At 42.0% G+C, this 19,171-nt stretch overlaps 1 long non-coding RNA gene across 1 annotated transcript in view; it reads right to left on the bottom strand.

Annotated features, from left to right (window-relative positions):
- LOC307220956 overlaps window positions 1-16,484 on the bottom strand; it is a 98,026-nt gene extending 81,542 nt beyond the window's left edge. Inside the window, exon 1 of the long non-coding RNA XR_013841213.1 lies at window positions 16,363-16,484. This is a non-coding gene — a long non-coding RNA (uncharacterized lncRNA). The remainder of the gene's footprint in view (window positions 1-16,362) is intronic.
- Between the last annotated feature and the right edge of the window lie 2,687 nt (window positions 16,485-19,171).

Raw genomic sequence — 19,171 nt, 5'->3', positions numbered from 1 at the left:
ACCTGATATCTTCCCCACTAGGGTTAGATTATTTCATTTCCATTAAAATTGTATTAATTATTTCTAAATTTGCACCTGTACTTATAAATTACACTATCTAGGTGTCACTACAAATGTTCTGCATGAAAATAGCATGTGATTACATTGAATGGGCAATTATAAATCACTCTAAAGCATGCCTTATTCAATTAAAGCTCAGTTGTAAAGACATTTCATAGTATCAAAGTCTTCCAGATAATTTATGGATACCAATAGGCAATATGCCTCAGTTTTTACCTCTACAACGGATACCTATTTCTGAAAGTGGGTACTCTGAGAAGTGCCCACCTCCCCATTACTAAAAAATAACCGGTGAAATCATATGGATATGGTATTCCCTATGGTCAATGTAAACCATTGTATGTTGATTTTTATGGGGAAATAAGATTGCCCTGAACCTTTAGATGATATGCACCAATACTAGAACAAGATCAAGACACATTGAGATTGCAGAGTTTTGAGAAACTAAAAGATAAAGTGTGAGATTGGTTACATTATCATCAAATTAGAGAGGCCTTTAATTTGGATAAAAAAATAGGCTTCCAGGTGGAAAAATCGAAATTAGAAACAGAATTGTTAGAACCTAAAACTAAGATACTTTCGAGAATGTACAACTTGCTGCTAAAATGGAATACTCAGGATGAAACAGTTAAATCAGCTATGATTAAATGGGCACAGGACATTGGTCATAACATTATGTTTGCTGACTGGGAAAAGTTGTGGACCACTGATATGAAGTTTACGGCATGTAATGCCTTAAGAGAAAATATTATGAAAATGATCTATAGATGGTACATGACCCCAGTCAAGCTTGCAAAAATTTATCACCTGCCTGACAACAAATGCTGGAAATGTAAAGAAACTGAGGGAACATTCTTTCACCTTTGGTGGACATGCCCAAAGGTTAGGGCCTTCTGGGAAATGATCTATAATGAACTAAAAAAGGTATTTAAGTTTACCTTCCCTAAGAAACCAGAGGCCTTCCTTTTGGGCATTGTCGGCCAATTGGTGCCAAAGAAAGACAGAATATTCTTTATGTATGCAACAACTGCAGCAAGAATACTTATCGCAAAGTATTGGAAGACGCAAGATTTGCCCACTCTGGAAGAATGGCAGATGCAAGTGATTGACTATATGGAACTGGCAGAAATGACTGGCAGAATCCAAGACCTGGGAGAAGAGTCGGTGGAAGAGGACTGGAAGAAGTTCAAAGATTATCTCCAAACCATATTGTTAGGAAAGCAGTGGACAAAATATAAAGACTTATTAGAAAATAAGACCCCAAGGTGGCTTTCACCTATGGAAGCTAAAGCTGTGAAAAGACCCAATATGGAGGTCAAATGGCCGAAATACTGGGAAATATTAGAAAGAGATGGAGACAATTGGAGAGTGCAGAGTCTGGAGAAACTAAAAGACAAAGTGTGAGATTGGTTACATTACGCTCAGATTAAAGAGGCTTTTAAATTGGATAAAAAGTTAGGATTCCAGGTGGAAAAATCGAAACTGGAAACAGAACTGCTAGAACCTAAGACTAAGGTACTTTCAAGAATGTATAACTTGTTGCTGAGGTGGAACACACAGGATGAAACGGTTAAATCAGCTATGATAAAGTGGGCACAGGACATTGGGTATAACATTATGTTTGCTGACTGGGAAAAGTTATGGACCACCGGTATGAAGTTTACGGCATGTAATGCCTTGAAAGAAAACATTATGAAAATGATATATAGGTGGTACATGACCCCAGTCAAGCTAGCAAAAATATATGACCTGTCAGACAATAAGTGTTGGAAATGTAAGGAAACTGAAGGAACGTTCTTTCACCTCTGGTGGACTTGCCCTAGGGTTAAGGCCTTCTGGGAAATGATATATAACGAGCTGAAAAAGGTATTTAAGTATACCTTCCCTAAGAAACCAGAGGCCTTCCTTCTGGGCATTGTAGGCCTTCCTTCTGGGCATTGTAGGCCAGAGGGTGTTAAAGAATGATCGAACATTTTTCATGTATGCAACAACAGCAGCAAGGATACTTGTAGCTAAATATTGGAAAACTCAAGATTTGCCCACGCTGGAAGAATGGCAGGTGCAACTGATGGACTATATGGAGCTGGCAGAAATGACTGGCAGAATCCAAGACCTGGGAGAAGAAGCAGTGGAGGAGGACTGGAAGAAATTCAAGGATTATTTACAAAAACATTGTAAACTATATGAGTGTTAAGAAGGATGAGAGATTTGAAAATAACAGGGCACCATAAAGTTAGTTGAAAAGATTATGAGAATGAGTGAATCGTATGAAAATAATAAACTTTGAATAAATATTATGTCAAAATTAGGTATTTAAGATATAGATAAAATTTTCAAAGTTAGGGACAAAATATTGAAAATGTGTATAATAAGAATGGAAATAAGGTGATAAATTGCTGGCTAAAGTTTTATTAATGTGGAATGCAGGAGCGGGAGATGTGAGGAAGTCCAAAAACGAAGAAAAGTTGGTTATTATATGATGCTAAATTTTATGTTTGTTTTTTCTTTTTGTTTGTTTTTTCTTTGCTTATGCTGTTCTTTCTCTTTACTGTATTAAAAAAAATACAATTTAAAAAACAAGATTAAAAAACAAAAACAAAGATTATCTCCAAAAACACTGTAAAATGTTTGAATGTTAAAATGATGTTGGATATAAAGAGAATAGGGCATCAGTGACATGGTAAAAAGAAATACGTAAAAATGTTTTGAAGAAAAAAGGGGTAAGACCAGAGTATTATTATGTTGAGACTAAATAAATGATATAAAGGAATAAGCTAGAAAGAACATGTGATAAATGGTTTTAAAAGGAAAGGAAACTATAGGCATAATAGGTTGAAATGTATAATATTGAATAAGACTGGAAAGAGGGTAGGGAATTGCTGAATCTGATTGTGTAAAGGGGAACACAGAAAAAGGAGATGTGAGGAAGTCAGGAAAGAGGGTTATAAAGACAGTAAGCAAGAAATAATTTATTCTCTGTTTTTTGTTTTTTTCTGATTATCTCTTCTTTCTTTCATTTTGGAATTGTGCTGCTTTTGATTGTTTTTCCTTTTTGTTTTTTCTGATTGTGATATTTGTTTTATTATGTAAAACCTTAATAAATAATTATATATATAAAAAAGATGATATGCACCAATAATGATATGCACCCGTCCCGACCTGGCCACAGTGATTCATGCGACGGTCATCTCCAGGCTTGACTACTGTAATTCGCTCTACGCGGGGCTGCCCTTGAAGCTGACCCAGAAACTCCAGAGGGTGAAGAATGCTTCAGCGAGGCTCCTCACAGGGTCTCTGCCATGGGAGCATATTCAGCCACTGCTTTTCAAACTGCACTGGCTCCCGATAGAGTACAGGGTCAGATTTAAGGTGCTGCTTTTGACCTTTAAAGCCCTTCACGGCCTAAGACCCTCGTACCTACGGGACCGCCTCTCCTGGTATGCCCCACGGAGAGCCTCAAGGTCCATAAATAGCAACACCCCTAGTGGTCCCGGGCCCTAAGGAAGTTAGATTAGCCTCAACTAGAGCCAGGGCCTTTTCAACTCTGGCTCTGGCCTGGTGGAACGCTCTGCCTCATGAGACCAGGGCCCTGCAGGATCTGACTTCTTTCCGCAGGGCCTGTAAGACAGAGTTGTTCCACCTGGCCTTTGGCTTGGAGCCAATTTGATTCCCTCCCTCCCTCTCTTTCTTTTTCCTTTCCTTCTCCTCCTGCGATGAGGCTACATTTTAATATTTTAATGTTTCAATATTTTAATGTTGTATTTTAATTTTGTTTTTAAGTTGTAATCATTCAACTTGTTTTTATTATTGCTTATAAGCCGCTCTGAGCCCGGCCTTGGCTGGGGAGGGCAGGGTATAAATAAAAATTATTATTATTATTATTATTATTATTATTATTAATAATAATAATAATCTGCCCCAAAGAGCTGGGAGTGCATACTCCAGTGTACTACTGGGGGGCATACAGTGAGTTACAGAGATAAGCAGAGGCAAGACACCTCACACTGCACATTCATGTGCTGTTCAGTGTTTCCTCATGTGCAGAGTGGTATAAGACAGGCACAGGAGAAAAACAAGCAAGTTTCTTTTAGTGCAACAGCAGCTGGAAAGAGAGAGGACTTCTTCATTTTAACTACAAAAGGTGGTTTGAATTGGCCGACATGAATAGCAAATCACAAGAAAAATATTTGCAAGTGTGCATTAATAGGCTGACTTCCTGACCACAGACCTAATGTCAAAAGGAATTGTTTGCACTAGCCCTCTAAGCTTGGTTATTTGAAATGACATATGTCTGAACCCAGAAGGCTGTATAGCAAACAATGCCCTGTCATATAATATGACATATGCATGTACTCCGGCTATGGAGCCGCCACATTAATAAGGGCTCTTTAGACAGAACGGATGAGTTCTCTATTTATACAGTACCCTTTAAAGCAAACATTTTCTGCTTCTTTTAAGCCTTCTTGTCACAGGAAAAACAAATAAGGCGCTACAAGAAGACCAAACGATTCTCAAATCATGCCAAGCTGTGAGGATGCTTCCCAACTCTTTATTTTAATTCTTTTCTCAAAAACCTATTTTAATACACACATGCATTTTCAAAGGACTCTTGGACCAAGATTGGTATAGTATCTGGTAGTAGTTTGTTTTGCTTTCATTTTGTTATTTTTAAAGGCATCCTGGACACTCTCCGAAGGCTTTCTTTATCCTCTTCTAATTTATCATTTATCGTTGCTTGTTGTTATCACTACTGGTTAGACTTAGTCGTTTGCCACCTAAAACATCCCCAAGCAACTTACATTTAAAAAACATAAACATAAATGCATTAACATTGTCAGGGAACTGCCATCGGAGCCAGAGGAGGAGGGAGGGCTCCAGAGGGATTCCGGAGAGCGTCCCAGGAGGGAGAGAGGCAGCCCATCTTCTGGGGAAGGAAATCAGCGTAGCACCAGTGGAGAAGGGGGGCAGATGGGGGAATCGGCGAGGGGGCTCCATGACTCCTCGCCGGAGACCAGCGGGGAGAGCACGGGTCCTCCGCTGCCCACACCCTCCCTGTGCAGAAGGCTTCCGCACAGGGAGAGTAGGCGGAGACTAGGCGTCAAAGAGCTTCTTTGCTGGAAGAAGTTCAAGAAACGCCCACTGACGGATTCTGCCAGCGATTGAGACAGTCACGGATGAGTGGCTGTCCAGACAGAAAGGGTTCACCCAGGTAACCCAGCCAAGCGTGGCGCCGATTTACGCACAAGCAACCCCTAGAACCATTACAAACATTTTCATGCAACATACAAAAAAACCCCACCCACTCATCACAGTAACAGCCAGAGTATGCTTTGGCAACACACGGCAGAGTAAAAGGAGCAATCCTTGATCAGTGACTGAAGACATGCTTTGCTTACAGGAAGTCCCAGGGTTTGGTCCCTCCCATTTGCAGTTAAAGAAGGAGCTTCAGCCAATCAGATTACACAAAACTGCACCAGGTGGGTAACTTTTCTTTTGTCAACAGCTTTTCCCCTGGCGGGTGGGGATATCTGTTGGAATCTGCATGCTAGCAATGAGTTTTGTTGTTGTTTAGTTGCTTAGTCGTGTCTGACTTTTCATGACCCCATGGACCAGAGCACGCCAGGCACTCCTGCCTTCCACTGCCTCCCGCAGTTTGGTCAAACTCATGTTTGTAGTTTCGAGAACACTGTCCAACCATCTCATCCTCTGTTGTTCCCTTCTCCTTGTGCCTTCAATCTTTCCCAACATCAGGGTCTTTTCCAGGGAGTCTTCTCTTCTCATGAGGTGGCCAAAGTATTGGAGCCTTAGCTTCAGGATCTGTCCTTCCAGTGAGCACTCAGGGCTGATTTCATGAGTTTAGCCAGAGTCAATTCTGAGTGGAGTCCGAAATAAAAACCACTCACCTTCCATTTTCACCATGGCTACCTGAGATTAGAATTGCAAGGTAGGTCTGTTCAGAAGGAAGTGTCAGTGAGATTGAGGGTACTACTCTCTCACACATTCAGAAGATAGCTCAGTAGGTTAAGAGTGTGGTGCCAATGTTGCAGGTTCTAGCTCCATATGGGACAATTGCATATTCCTGCATTGCAGGAGGTTGGGCTAGATCAAGGTTTCCCAAACATGGGTCTCTGGCTGCTTTTGGACTACAAATCCCATCATCTCTAGCTAGTTAGTTAGCATTAGTTCCCATTTAAACCTATTAGGTGTAATTTATGGCTAGCCTGTCCCATTGATTTCAGCAGTATTTAAGTTTAGCTAACTATCTGGCCCAAAGCCGAAAGGATGCTCAGTTGCGGATATGCCTGGAAGCGAAACGAAAGTCCAATGCTGTAAAGAAAAATATTGCATAGGAACCTGGAATGTAAGAACCATGAACATGGGTAAGTTGGAGGTGGTCAAAAATGAGATGGCAAGAATAAATATTGACATCCTGGGCATCAGTGAACTAAAATGGACGGGAATGGGTGAATTCAGTTCGGATGACCATCATATCTACTACTGTGGGCAAGAAACCCGTAAAAGAAATGGAGTGGCCCTCATAGTCAACAAAAGAGTGGCAAAAGCTGTACTGGGATGCAATCTCAAAAATGATAGAATGATTACATCACAGTAATCCAAGTTTATGCACCAACTACTGGTGCTGAAGAAACTGAAATTGACCAATTCTATGAAAACTTACAACACCTTATAGAAGTGACACCAAAGAAGGATGTTCTTCTCATTATAGGGGATTGGAATGCTAAAGTAGGGAGTCAAGAGATAAAAGGAACAACTGGCAAGTTTGGCCTTGGAGATCAAAACGAAGCAGGGCAAAGGCTAATAGAGTTCTGTCAAGAGAACAAGCTGGTCATCACAAACACGCTTTTCCAACAACACAAGAGACGACTCTACACATGGATATCACCAGATGGGCAGCATCGAAATCAGATTGATTATATTCTCTGCAGCAAAAGATGGAGAAGCTCTATACAGTCAGCAAAAACAAGACCTGGAGCTGACTGTGGCTCAGATCATCAGCTTCTTATAGCAAAATTCAAGCTTAAACTGAAGAAAGTAGGAAAAACCACTGGGCCGGTAAGATACAATCTAAGTCAAATCCCTTATGAATACACAGTGGAAGTGAGGAACAGGTTTAAGGATTTAGATTTGGTGGACAGAGTGCCTGAAGAACTATGGATGGAGGCTCGTAACATTATACAGGAGGCAGCAACGAAAACCATCCCAATGAAAAGGAAATGCAAGAAAGCAAAGTGGCTGTCCAATGAGGCCTTACAAATAGCGGGGGAGAGAAGGCAAGCAAAATGCAAGGGAGATCGTGAAACATACAGGAAATTGAATGCAGATTTCCAAAGAATAGCAAGGAGAGACAAGAAGACCTTCTTAAACAAGCAATGCAAAGAAATAGAGGAAAGCAATAGAATGGGAAGAACCAGAGATCTGTTCAAGAAAATTGGAGATATGAAAGGAACATTTCGTACAAATATTTCCATAATAAAGGACAAAAGTGGAAAGGACCTAACAGAAGCAGAAGACATCAAGAAGAGGTGGCAAGAATACACAGAGGAATTATACCAGAAAGAAACGGATGTCTCATATACCCCAGGTAGTGTGGTTGCTGACCTTGAGCCAGACATCCTGGAGAGTGAAGTCAAATGGGCCTTAGAAAGCACTGCAAATAACAAGGCCAGTGGAAGTGATGGTATTCCAGCTGAACTATTTAAAATTTTAAAAGATGATGCTGTTAAGGTGCTACACTCAATATGCCAGCAAGTTTGGAAAACTCAGCAGTGGCCAGAAGATTGGAGAAGATCAGTCTACATCCCAATCCCAAAGAAGGGCAGTGCCAAAGAATGCTCCAACTATCGCACAATTGCACTAATTTCTCACGCTAGCAAGGTTATGCTTAAAATTCTACAAGGAAGGCTCAAGCAGTATGTGGACCGAGAACTCCCAGAAGTGCAAGCTGGATTTAGAAGAGGCAGAGGAACCAGAGACCAAATTGCAAACATGCACTGGATTATGGAGAAAGCTAGAGAGTTCCAGAAAGACATTTACTTCTGCTTCATTGACTATGCAAAAGCCTTTGACTGTGTTGACCATGGCAAACTATGGCAAGTTCTTAAAGAAATGGGAGTGCCTGATCACCTCATCTGTCTCCTGAGAAATCTCTATGTGGGACAAGAAGCTACAGTTAGAACTGGATATGGAACAACTGATTGGTTCAAAATTGGGAAAGGAGTACGACAAGGCTGCATTTTGTCTCCCTGCTTATTTAACTTATATGCAAAAGGCTGGGCTGGATGAATCATGCGAAAGGCTGGGCTGGATGAATCCCTAGCCGGAATTAAGGTTGCCGGAAGAAATATCAACAACCTCAGATATGCAGATGACACAACCTTGATGGCAGAAAGTGAGGAGGAATTAAAGAACCTTTTATTGAGGGTGAAAGAGGAGAGTGCAAAATATGGTCTGAAGCTCAACATCAAAAAAACGAAGAACATGGCTACTGGTCCCATCACCTACTGGCAAATAGAAGGGGAAGAAATGGAGGCAGTGAGAGATTTTACTTTCTTGGGCTCCATGATCACTGCAGCCACGAAATTAAAAGACGCCTGCTTCTTGGGAGAAGGGCAATGACAGGCCTAGACAGCATCTTGAGAAGTAGAGACATCACCTTGCCAACAAAGGTCCGTATAGTTAAAGCTATGGTTTTCCCAGTAGTGATGTATGGAAGTGAGAGCTGGACCATAAAGAAGGCTGATCGCCGAAGAATTGATGCTTTTGAATTATGGTGCTGGAGGAGACTCTTGAGAGTCCCATGGACTGCAAGAAGATCAAACCTCTCCATTCTGAAGGAAATCAGCCCTGAGTGCTCACTGGAAGGACAGATTGTGAAGCTGAGGCTCCAGTACTTTGGCCACCTCATGAGAAGAGAAGACTCCCTGGAGAAGACCCTGATGTTGGGAAAGATGGAGGGCACAAGGAGAAGGGGGCGACAGAGGACGAGATGGTTGGATAGTGTTTTCGAGGTTACCAGCATGAGTCTGACCAAGCTGCGGGGGGCAGTGGAGGACAGGAGTGCCTGGCGTTCTCTGGTCCATGGGGTCACAAACAGTCGGACACGACTAAACGACTAAACAACAACAAACTATCTGGATCCAATTCTCTGTCTATAGCAGGGTTTCCCAAACTTAGGCCTCCACCTGTTTTTGGACTACAACTCCCATCATCTCTAGCTAGCAGGACCAGTGGTCAGGGATAATGGGAATTGTAGTCCAAAAACAACTGGAAACCCAAGTTTGGGAAACCCTGATCTAGTCCCATCATCCCTGACTACTGGTCCTGCTAGCTAGGGATGATGGGAGTTGTAGTCCAAAAACAGATGGAGACCTAAGTTTGGGAAACCCTGCACTAGGGCAATGTGGTTCTCTGCCCTAGAAAGCCCTCTAAAAGACAGAGATAGTGGTCTCCAAACAAACAAACAGACAGACAGACAGACAGACAAACAAACAAACAAACACTGCAGGTGGATAATTCTTACATACTCCAAAAATAAATGTAGCTATATTTCAAAAGTCTTTGTTCCAACAGTCACTACCTACACTGGTAATACAAGAAGGTATTTCTTTGAAATACTGCACATTCCATCCCCCCCCCCTGTGATTTTTCTTTTTTTAAGGTTACTTCCTAGCTCAGAAAGATGTAATTGCACCATCTGCCAACCCTACAGCATTGCAGTACTGTCAAGAGTACCATATGCGGATAAGTCAGCCTGTTGCCCTCTTTACTTAATATACATATATAAAGCTATCCCGTTGAACCTGTGAAATGAAATGTCAGTATCAGTGAATATATCCCAGAATACATTAGCCATCTTTCGGTTTCCGTTGGCTTTGGTGTTAAACAGATTGAAAAAAACTGGTTGGGCAGTTTTCAAAATCTCTGAAAGTTAGAAAGCTCAGAATCAGCCTGAAGTTTAGGATGCTAAGGATCAGGAAACAAGATTGTTCATTTTGCAATCTTTGCTAGGCTCCCTCCAAAAGCCAGCATGGTCCACTAGATATTGTGCAGGAGCCAGGAAATGAGGTTCATCTCCATGAACCATGGTTTGAAGGACAAATAATTATCAGCCTGCTGCTTGTTAACAAAATCCCAGGCTAGGTGAGAGATGGTTGTCCCTAGGCTGAACATCTGAGCGACTCCAATGGAAAGCCAAATACATTCAGGTAAAAATAGTGGAAGTTTCACAGGGTTCGTGATGTTCAGCCATGGGAACCATGGGTAGACAAGGTGGGCCTGACTCAGCATGGTAGTTCCTTCTATTTACTGCAGCCTTGGTTAGAAGCACGGGCCTGTCTGTTCACCAACATTCACACCATGCTGTTGCAAAAACAGCACAGCTTGGGCACCTCTACTGGTCGTAAATCTTAGGATAAGCAGCTTCTGACATTTGCTTTTTCAATGGCAAGGCCAGGTGCTTCATTAGTCATTAAACCAAAAAGGAAGATTAAGTGTTGTCTTAAAAAATGTAAGTGAAAGGGAATAAATTTAATGATGTCTCGAGGGCACCTGCTTGTATTTGGAGATTTGGGGTGTGGAGAAGCTGATAAAGAAGGCAACAGAAATATGAGCATAGAAAGAATTACTTTGAAATGTTATTTCCCCGCCACCTTCCTACCAGCCGTTTTTTAAAAGGGATGCCAGCAGAAATGGAATTTAAGCTGAAAAGACCATACAGACTTTATACAGAGAAGGTTCCAACTCTCAGCAGCAGCAGCCTCTCCAATTTTGTTCCTACAATGTCATTCATTAGCAAGTAATCCTCAGAGGGGTGTAGGGAAACACATGACATCACTTATTGACAGCCTCCAGCTATCACGGTTTGACAGTTCAACAAAATAGTTATTGTCTGGCCAACTAATATTGTGTTAAATAAAGGAGCTCACATAAATTTGCTGCATCAGATTATAATACATGTTTGCCACGCTGGCAACAAATATAGCAGCCATCCTCAATGTTTCATTCAAGAAATCACTGGAATGCTCCATTTAATAATGCCATTCTTACAAACATTCCCAGCAGGGCGCAAAGCATATTGAGAAACTTGGAGGGAACTTCTGACGTTCTGTTACATGGTCTCCATGGCAGGCACTAAAGCAGCATTAAAACACGCCGCATAAAACATAATCTTTTTCCCCCAGCCTGTTCCCACCCTCATCACAGTAGCCTGTTAAGATTCGGGAGAGGCAAAAAGTAATAGAATAAATTTGAGTGTTCCCACAAGGTGTATCACATAGGCATTTCCCAAGCCACTGAGAACAGCACTGAGAGGCTGTTATGAACATGCATTGCCCTTTCAAAGGCAGGAACCAAGTGTGAGGCTTTCTTGGTAGAAACAAGCTTGCTGTGGACGTCACTGCCCAGTTTAACACCTAATAGGGATACATACCTTTGTTTTTAAATACTCAGCCACATCACCAGTATTGCCAGCTCTGAAAAGCAAAACTGATGTGCTGGAAGACAACCATTATGTATTAACTACCAGTTTTCCATTGCCACATTATTTAAGGACACAGTTTATTGTATTCTTGAGGATTGTCAATACTCAATTCAAATTGGATAAGGTATCTGTGCCTTTGTTGTGGTTGCCACAAGCCCCATCACCCCCTGCCTATCTTACCTAGAACACCAGATTGTCCACAGTTTGCCAAGGGATCCTTGATGAATTGATCTTCGCAAATTCCAGTGTCAGACCCTTAGTGGTTCAGCACTGACAGAGCAATGACATTTATTATTTTATTTTATTTTATTGCTGAACCTGCAGGGGAGCCTACAATAATGGTGTTGCAGGAGGTGAGGTGGTGGTTGAGCTAAACGGAGGTGTGCCAAGCTCCTGTGGCAGGAAGGCACAATGGAAGTGAAAGGCAGAGAGCGGAATAGGTGAAGCACCCTTGAAGGTGAAGGGCATTTCTAGAAACCAGCTGCTCTAGGTGTAGGGGCCATTCTTGAGGGCACCCTACTGCACCTGCCCAGTGTTGTGGGGGCCCAGGAGAGAGTGGGGGCAAGAAGACCTCCCTCATTGTGCTCCTTCCCATGCACAAGGTTGTGCTCAACTCAAGGTCGATGGCAGAAATAACTCCTTGTACTCCTCATTTCTACCTGGTAAATGAGGGGTGCGGGTGGCGCTGTGGTCTAAACCACTGAGCCTCTTGGGTTTGCTGATTGGAAGGTCGGCAGTTTGAATCCCTGCAATTAGATTAATAGGTCAGGTAGGAAGGTAAATGTGCTCTGGCTTCCATCATGGTGTTCCGTTGTGCCAGAGGTGGCTTAGTCATGCTGCCCACATGACCCGGAAAGCTGTCTGTGGACAAACGCCGGCTCCCTTGGCCTGAAAGTGAGATGAGTGCCACAACCCCATGGTCACCTTTGACTGGACTTAACTGTCCAGGAGTCCTTTTCCTTTACCTTTTTTACCTTTATGTTATTAATATAATCTGGCCCTAGTTCAATCAGTTTCAAGCATTTCATCTCTTTCATCCTGGCTCCAGTTGCAACTGCGCTCTCTCTCTCTCTCTCTCTCTCTTTGTTTGTGTGATAAAGAGAGAGAAAGAAAGAAAGAAAGAAAGAAAGAAAGAAAGAAAGAAAGAAAGAAAGAAAGAAAGAAAAGGACAGGCTTTGCACATCCATTTATGGTGGGAAAATTTTTGTATGGGGAACAATAGTACAACACAGGCCAGCCCATTTCTATTCCCTGTTGCTATAAATCAACAAACAGATGCAGTAAAATCACTGATATGCTCTGGAACTCCAGGACCCAAATTGTTTGTTTGTTTGTTTGTTTGTGTGTGTGTGTGCTGATGTTACCACAGCTTGTGGATACAGGTGACATTCTTGAAGGGTACCAGAAGCTGATGATTAATCAGGATTAAAGCAGTTGCAAAGGCCTGCTTAGTTGCCTACATCAGCTATGCTAAAAGGCAGCCTCTTCTGTCGTCAACTATCAAGCAGGTCTTTTTTTTAAGACACAAGCAGCCATGCTCCTAAATTGGGAGTATGATTAACGTCATCCAGCTGACACCCTAATGGTCCCACTTCAAAGAAAACAATCACTCCAACCACCACTGGAACAGCATGGGAGATCTCGAGTGGCCCAAATTACAGAAAGGAGAAGGTAATTTTCAGAAGAGGCAGAAAAATGATACCATTAAAATTAGGAAGAATTAAAGTGAACACCTGTTATGGAACACCAGGGTACAAGAGAATGTGCTGCAAGTGTTCCTAAACAGTTTACAATTCTGCTACACTTGCTAAAATTGTACACTTCAGAGTAGGTATTTCCTCCATTGGGCAGTTTACGTAACAGACTTCCATATTAACAACTTAGAATATCAGAGGACCTGCATCATGGAGTCTACGTGATGGAGAATCTGTTGGCCTCGATAGGTTGCTGGACTACAACTCCCATAATTCCTGACCTATGGCCATACTGGCTGGGGCAGATGCGAGGTGAAGTCCACCAACATCTGAAAGGCTAAGTCAGTGCTTTCCAAACTTGGGTCTCCAGATGTTTTTGGACTACAACTCCCATCAACCCTAGCAAGCAGGACCAGTGGTCAGGGATGATGGGAACTGTAGTTCAAAAACAGCTGGAGATCTCAGTTTGGGAAGTGTCCCCCATCAATGACAGAGATCCTGGCTATACATTAAAATTGAGAGTATCTGCTGAGACTTCTGAAATCTCCAACAGCCTGTGGCAATAGAAACTAGACACACAGCTCCCAATTCCCTTTCTCCAACCATCGTTTATCTCTCCTTGTCTCTTCTCTCAGAAACCAATTTTCCAGTGGAGTTGGGAAGGGGAGTAGCACAGAAAATCAGCAAGCAAAAAGAGAGTTACGGGTGAAAACTAACTGAGTCCTGAGCACTGCTGAGAATACTACAGCATGTTCCAGGATGCGTACTCAGTTCTTGTAGGGTATCGCAGAGACCTCCTGGGCTAAGCCATTGTAACCTTAGAATATGCAATAAAAAGCACTCCCAGCTTCCGTTGTGGCTGCATGTCCCAAGATCAGCAGTGACAGCCAAGCTGTCCTCTGCCCCCGCTCTCCGGAAAACCTGTCTCCCTTTATTGGCATTACCTGTTTTAATGACAAACCCCTTGTAAGCTTCTGGGATCCAGCTGAAGAGCACAATTTGAAACCACTGGTCTATGTACCTACTAAACAATGTCGAGCAGTACAAAATTGCATACAAGGGCACATTTCTTTATAGCAACCACAAAAAGTGCTGAAAGCTACATGACTGTGGCAACAATATAGTGATGATGATGATGAGTTAACAACTGCAAAGTGCAGATTTCAGCAAGGCTTACAAGGTAAAGATGAAAAGGGATAAAGGACTCCTGGATGGTTAAAGGTAAAGGGACCCTTGACCATTAGGTCCAGTCGTGACCGACTCTGGGGTTGCGGCGCTCATCTCGCTTTCTTGGCCGAGGGAGCCGACATTGGTGTACAGCTTCTGGGTCATGTGGCCAGCATGACTAAGCCACTTCTGGCAAACCAGAGCAGCACACGGAAACACTGTTTATCTTCCTGCCGGAGTGATACCTGTTTATTTACTTGCACTTTGACGTGCTTTCGAACTGCTAGGTTGGCAGGAGCTGGGACAGAGCAACGGGAGCTCACCCTGTCGTGGGGATTCGAACTGCCGACCTTCCAATCGGCAAGCCCAGGAGGCCCAGTGGTTTAGACCACACACAAAAATATTTCATAGCTCTACATATAATTTAGGACTATTGCATCAATGGGGCATGTGCAAGCAAGTTCCGGCCTGCTACACCATGTTCTATTTTGGTGCCAAAAATGGTGCACATGTCAGTAGTCAGTGGGGAGGTGCCAATATTGAAGAATGTGATAAGCTTCTAAAAGACAGGTTTCTGGGTAAGGTTCTGTTTCGAATGTCTTCCTCAGAGGGTCACACCTCAAAAATGTTTCAGAGCCCTGGCTTTCACAACTGGATTTCCATAGTGACCTGGACCTAACACCATTCCAAGGCATATGGGGATGGAAAGAATGATGGCCACTGAACAACAACAACAACAACAACAACAACAACAACAACAACAATAATAATTAGATTGTGCATAGTGCCAATTCTGTAGAGGGGTTTATAAAACATTTACTCAAATATGTCTTCTGAGACATTTTGACACAGCTCAACCTTTTTTCCCTACCTGTTTCCTGGTAAACCACTCTCCCTGAATTGTCTTCGGGGGAAATTTTGAAAGTGCTTTTTAAATAAATAAGTGTTGCATGTGTTTCGCTTTTCACAAAGTTCTTATATGGGTTTTGCAGCCTCTCTCATCTAAGGGACCAGGTGTACCCCTGATCACCTTCACCAGAGCACCCAAACCATATTCTTAGCCAATGCCCAACCCCATAAGAAGACTACCCAGATTGTAAATACTGCTGGATGTTTTTTAGCTGCTATTATTCCAGAATCAAGTACAATCTGAACTACTGCAACATACGGTAAATAGAGAACACACCACATAAGCAGAACCTTCATCAGTGTGTGATACATTATTGAATGTGTATTTTCTATTATTATTATTTACAAGCCCATAAGTAGAACAATAATAATAATTTTAAAAAACCAGATGAGGATTTCCCCCACAAAACAATTATTCTTCAAAGAAACCAAAACCATTTTCCAGTCTGGGACCAATTAATATTTCTCTTCTTTCCACTTGCACAGCACGAAAACATGTCACATGCTCAATGGTAATGTAAGAAATTAGGATCTAACACACTCACAAACCCCACAATTGCTAAATATGTGGATTGAAAAATACATATGGGTTTTCCAGCAGAGCTACAACCAAACCTGTTTAAAATTAAATGAAGTTCACTATAAATTAAGTCAGACTCACAAAAATATGTTTCTACCCAACTCAGGCAGAATTCAAAGTCACGTTTTGTAATTTTTTAATTACTGACATAAATCTTTCTTTATATAGTTATGGAAATTATTCTAAAAGCAGAGCACACATGACCCATAATAATAGGCACCCACAAATAGAGGCAACATATTGCCCCACAATCTGCAGCTCAAAATAGACTACAGCAATTGGAGGGAGGAGATCAAATATATAATTTGAGATATAAAGTTTCCAACCACAAAAATACAACTTAAATTTGTCATCGCCACACTCTGAACTTACAAGAAAAACAGTACACAATGCCTTAAAATCACCATCACATTGACCACAAAATGGCTGTCATTAGAGAAAAGTTACCAGACCTTGCTGAGTTTAGAAGAGAAGTCGCAATCCCATTACTTTCATATTAGGGAAATCTAGGCAGTGGCTTGAACAAATTTCTGCTGCATCCCTTCCTTCATCCATTGATTTTGCCTCCCCCATGTGCACTACACTTTTCAAGTGTAACTGAAAATTCATCCCAGGCCACCTGTATCAAGCAGAGTTTTGATACAGCTTTACACCTGAAATACACTAGCATATCTTGTTGGTTTGAACAGTTCTGACTTTTGACTAAACACACATAGGGCAGGGCTGTAAAGATCACTAGGTAAAAGGAAAAGGTAAAGGACCCCTGGACGGTTAAGCCCAGTTGAATTTGACTATGGGGTTGTGGCGCTCATCTCGCTTTCAGGCCGAGGGAACCGGCGTTTGTCCACAGACAGCTTTCCGGGTCATGTGGCCAGCATGACTAAAGCACTTCTGGTTCAACGGACACTGTGATGGAAGCCAGAGTGCATAGAAATGCCGTATACCTTCCTGCTGCAGCAGTACCTATTTATCTACTTGTACTGGCGTGCTTTCAAACTGTTAGGTTGGCAGGAGCTCAGACATTGCAATGGGAGCTCACCCCATAATGGAGATTCAAACCGCCAACCTTTTGATTTGCAAGCCCAAGTGGCTCGGTGGTTTAGACCACAGCCTCATCCACATCTATCACTATTCTCTGGTGTCAGTACCAGGGCACTCCACCGCTGGCTGTCCTGCTCTGATTTAAAACAAGAAAGGAGTTTCTTTAAAGATATTGGTGGGAAGAGTGGAATGATAGTCCTACAATTTTAATTTTTTTTATTATTATTAAATTCAATATGCCACCCTTTATCAAGAGATCCCAGGGTGCTTCACAGATATTTAGTTATTCATTAGTTATACTTATTCCTTGTCTTTCCTTCAATTTGGCGCCCATGGCAGCTTACAAAAACAAACACACACACACACACACACATATGAAATACCAAAAACCAAACCCCAAACCCCCAGAACTTTACAGAACAAACAACAGGGTAAGAGATCAGAGAACAAAAAAGGCAAAAATTATTTAATGAAGCCCTGGGAGGAATTAAAAAATAAACAAATCTTTGCTCATTTCTAAAACCATCCACTGCAAGGACAAACCATATTTCTCTAGGAATGGAGTTCCAGAGTTGAGGAGCACTAAAAAAAGGGGGGCTGTCCCATGTTGTTCCTTTCCTAGCATCTTTTACAGAAGTGAAAAGAGGATTAGGCCCTCTTTGACTGACCTCAGGCTAGAAGGTGAACAGTACAGGGATAATAATTAATAACCTATTCGCCAACTTAGTGCTATCTGCATTTTTTAATTAAAAAACACACTCTGCACAAGAAATATGATATTGATACAACATTTATTTTGTTCCTTAGCAGATGAAGATTTTTCTGGGACCAAGAGAGCTACTTGGGAAAGCTTCATGTGCTGGATTTCTCTGCTGTTGATGACACAAGAGCCTTAACAGTAAAATATTTGGCAACTGTAGAGCAAGTGAGAGGATACAAGAATGAATAGCCTGGGAGAATCTGATCCAGTCACACTGCTGTCATTAAGATACTGATGATCAAATTAGTACAAGGGCTGGGCGATATCTGGTTTTCAGCATCGTGACGTATCACTAGCTAAACATCATGATATACCAATGTATCAGAGTGTCTGAAATAAGGATGGAGCTATGTAGAGGCATTTGCTGGCTTCAGTTTCCCCACACATTGTGATTTTTGTATGTGTAGCATGCATGCACACACACATGATTTACAGTAGGTCCAACAGGTGGATCGCGATCTACTGGTTCATCGCGGTGGGTCCATGGTAGATCGCGGTTGATTGTGAGATCTCCCCCCCCCCAAGAAAGCTCAACAACTAACTTTGGCTCCCTAAAAATGCTCAACAACTCTTGTCAATCCACTGGGTAGATCACTGGCAGTTTTTTTATAGTGGGAGTAGATCATAGTCTCTTGTAAGTTGGACATCCCTGATTTACAGAATATTGCTGGCTCAAAAATTATGAAACCGATATCACCATATGGACTTCAAACCAATTTGGGACAATATATCAATACAGTTCTACCTTGGGTTACATACGCTTCAGGTTACAAACACTTTAGGTTACAGACTCTGCTAACCCAGAAATAATGCTTCAGGTTAAGAACTTTGCTTCAGGATGAGAACAGAAATCGTGCTCCAGCGGTGTGGCAGCGCAGGAGGCCCCATTAGCTAAAGTGGTGCTTCAGGTTAAGAACAGTTTCAGGTTAAGATTGGACCTCCGGAACGAATTAAGTACTTAACCCGAGGTACCACTGTATATTGCCCAGTCCTAATCAGTACGTTGATGGGAGAGCGCTGCAATCTGTTGAGTTTTCTAAAGGGTGGTTTGAAAGAAAGGCAACGAAAAGAGCTGTTTCGGCCCTCTGAAAGTTGCAAACACTGGTTAGCATCAAATGAAACAAATGTTTACCAGATTTAATTAAACAGCAAAAGGAAAATTCCACAACTGCACGCAATGTACACATGGAACTGGCTGGAAGCAGATGTGCTGGTGGAACTCATCTGAATTATCTGATTCCACAAAGAATGGGACAAATGCCAGTGACTAGGAGTTAAGGCAGCCTTAGCGTGCAAGGTAACCTTCTGCAAAGGGCAACAGAGTGCCTGCACCTTTTAGTTGTGGAGAAGTGAAAATATCAAGAAGCATCGTTTGTCACCAAGAACGTTGAAGAAAAGCTGCACATACTTAAAATTATTATTTTTTTCTACACAACTTTCAAAGAATGAGCACCCTCTTC

Source organism: Podarcis cretensis (genome assembly GCF_951804945.1).
Source record: "Podarcis cretensis genome assembly, chromosome: 7".
NCBI lineage: Eukaryota > Metazoa > Chordata > Lepidosauria > Squamata > Lacertidae > Podarcis > Podarcis cretensis.
This window is presented reverse-complemented; position numbering and strand designations above follow the sequence as displayed.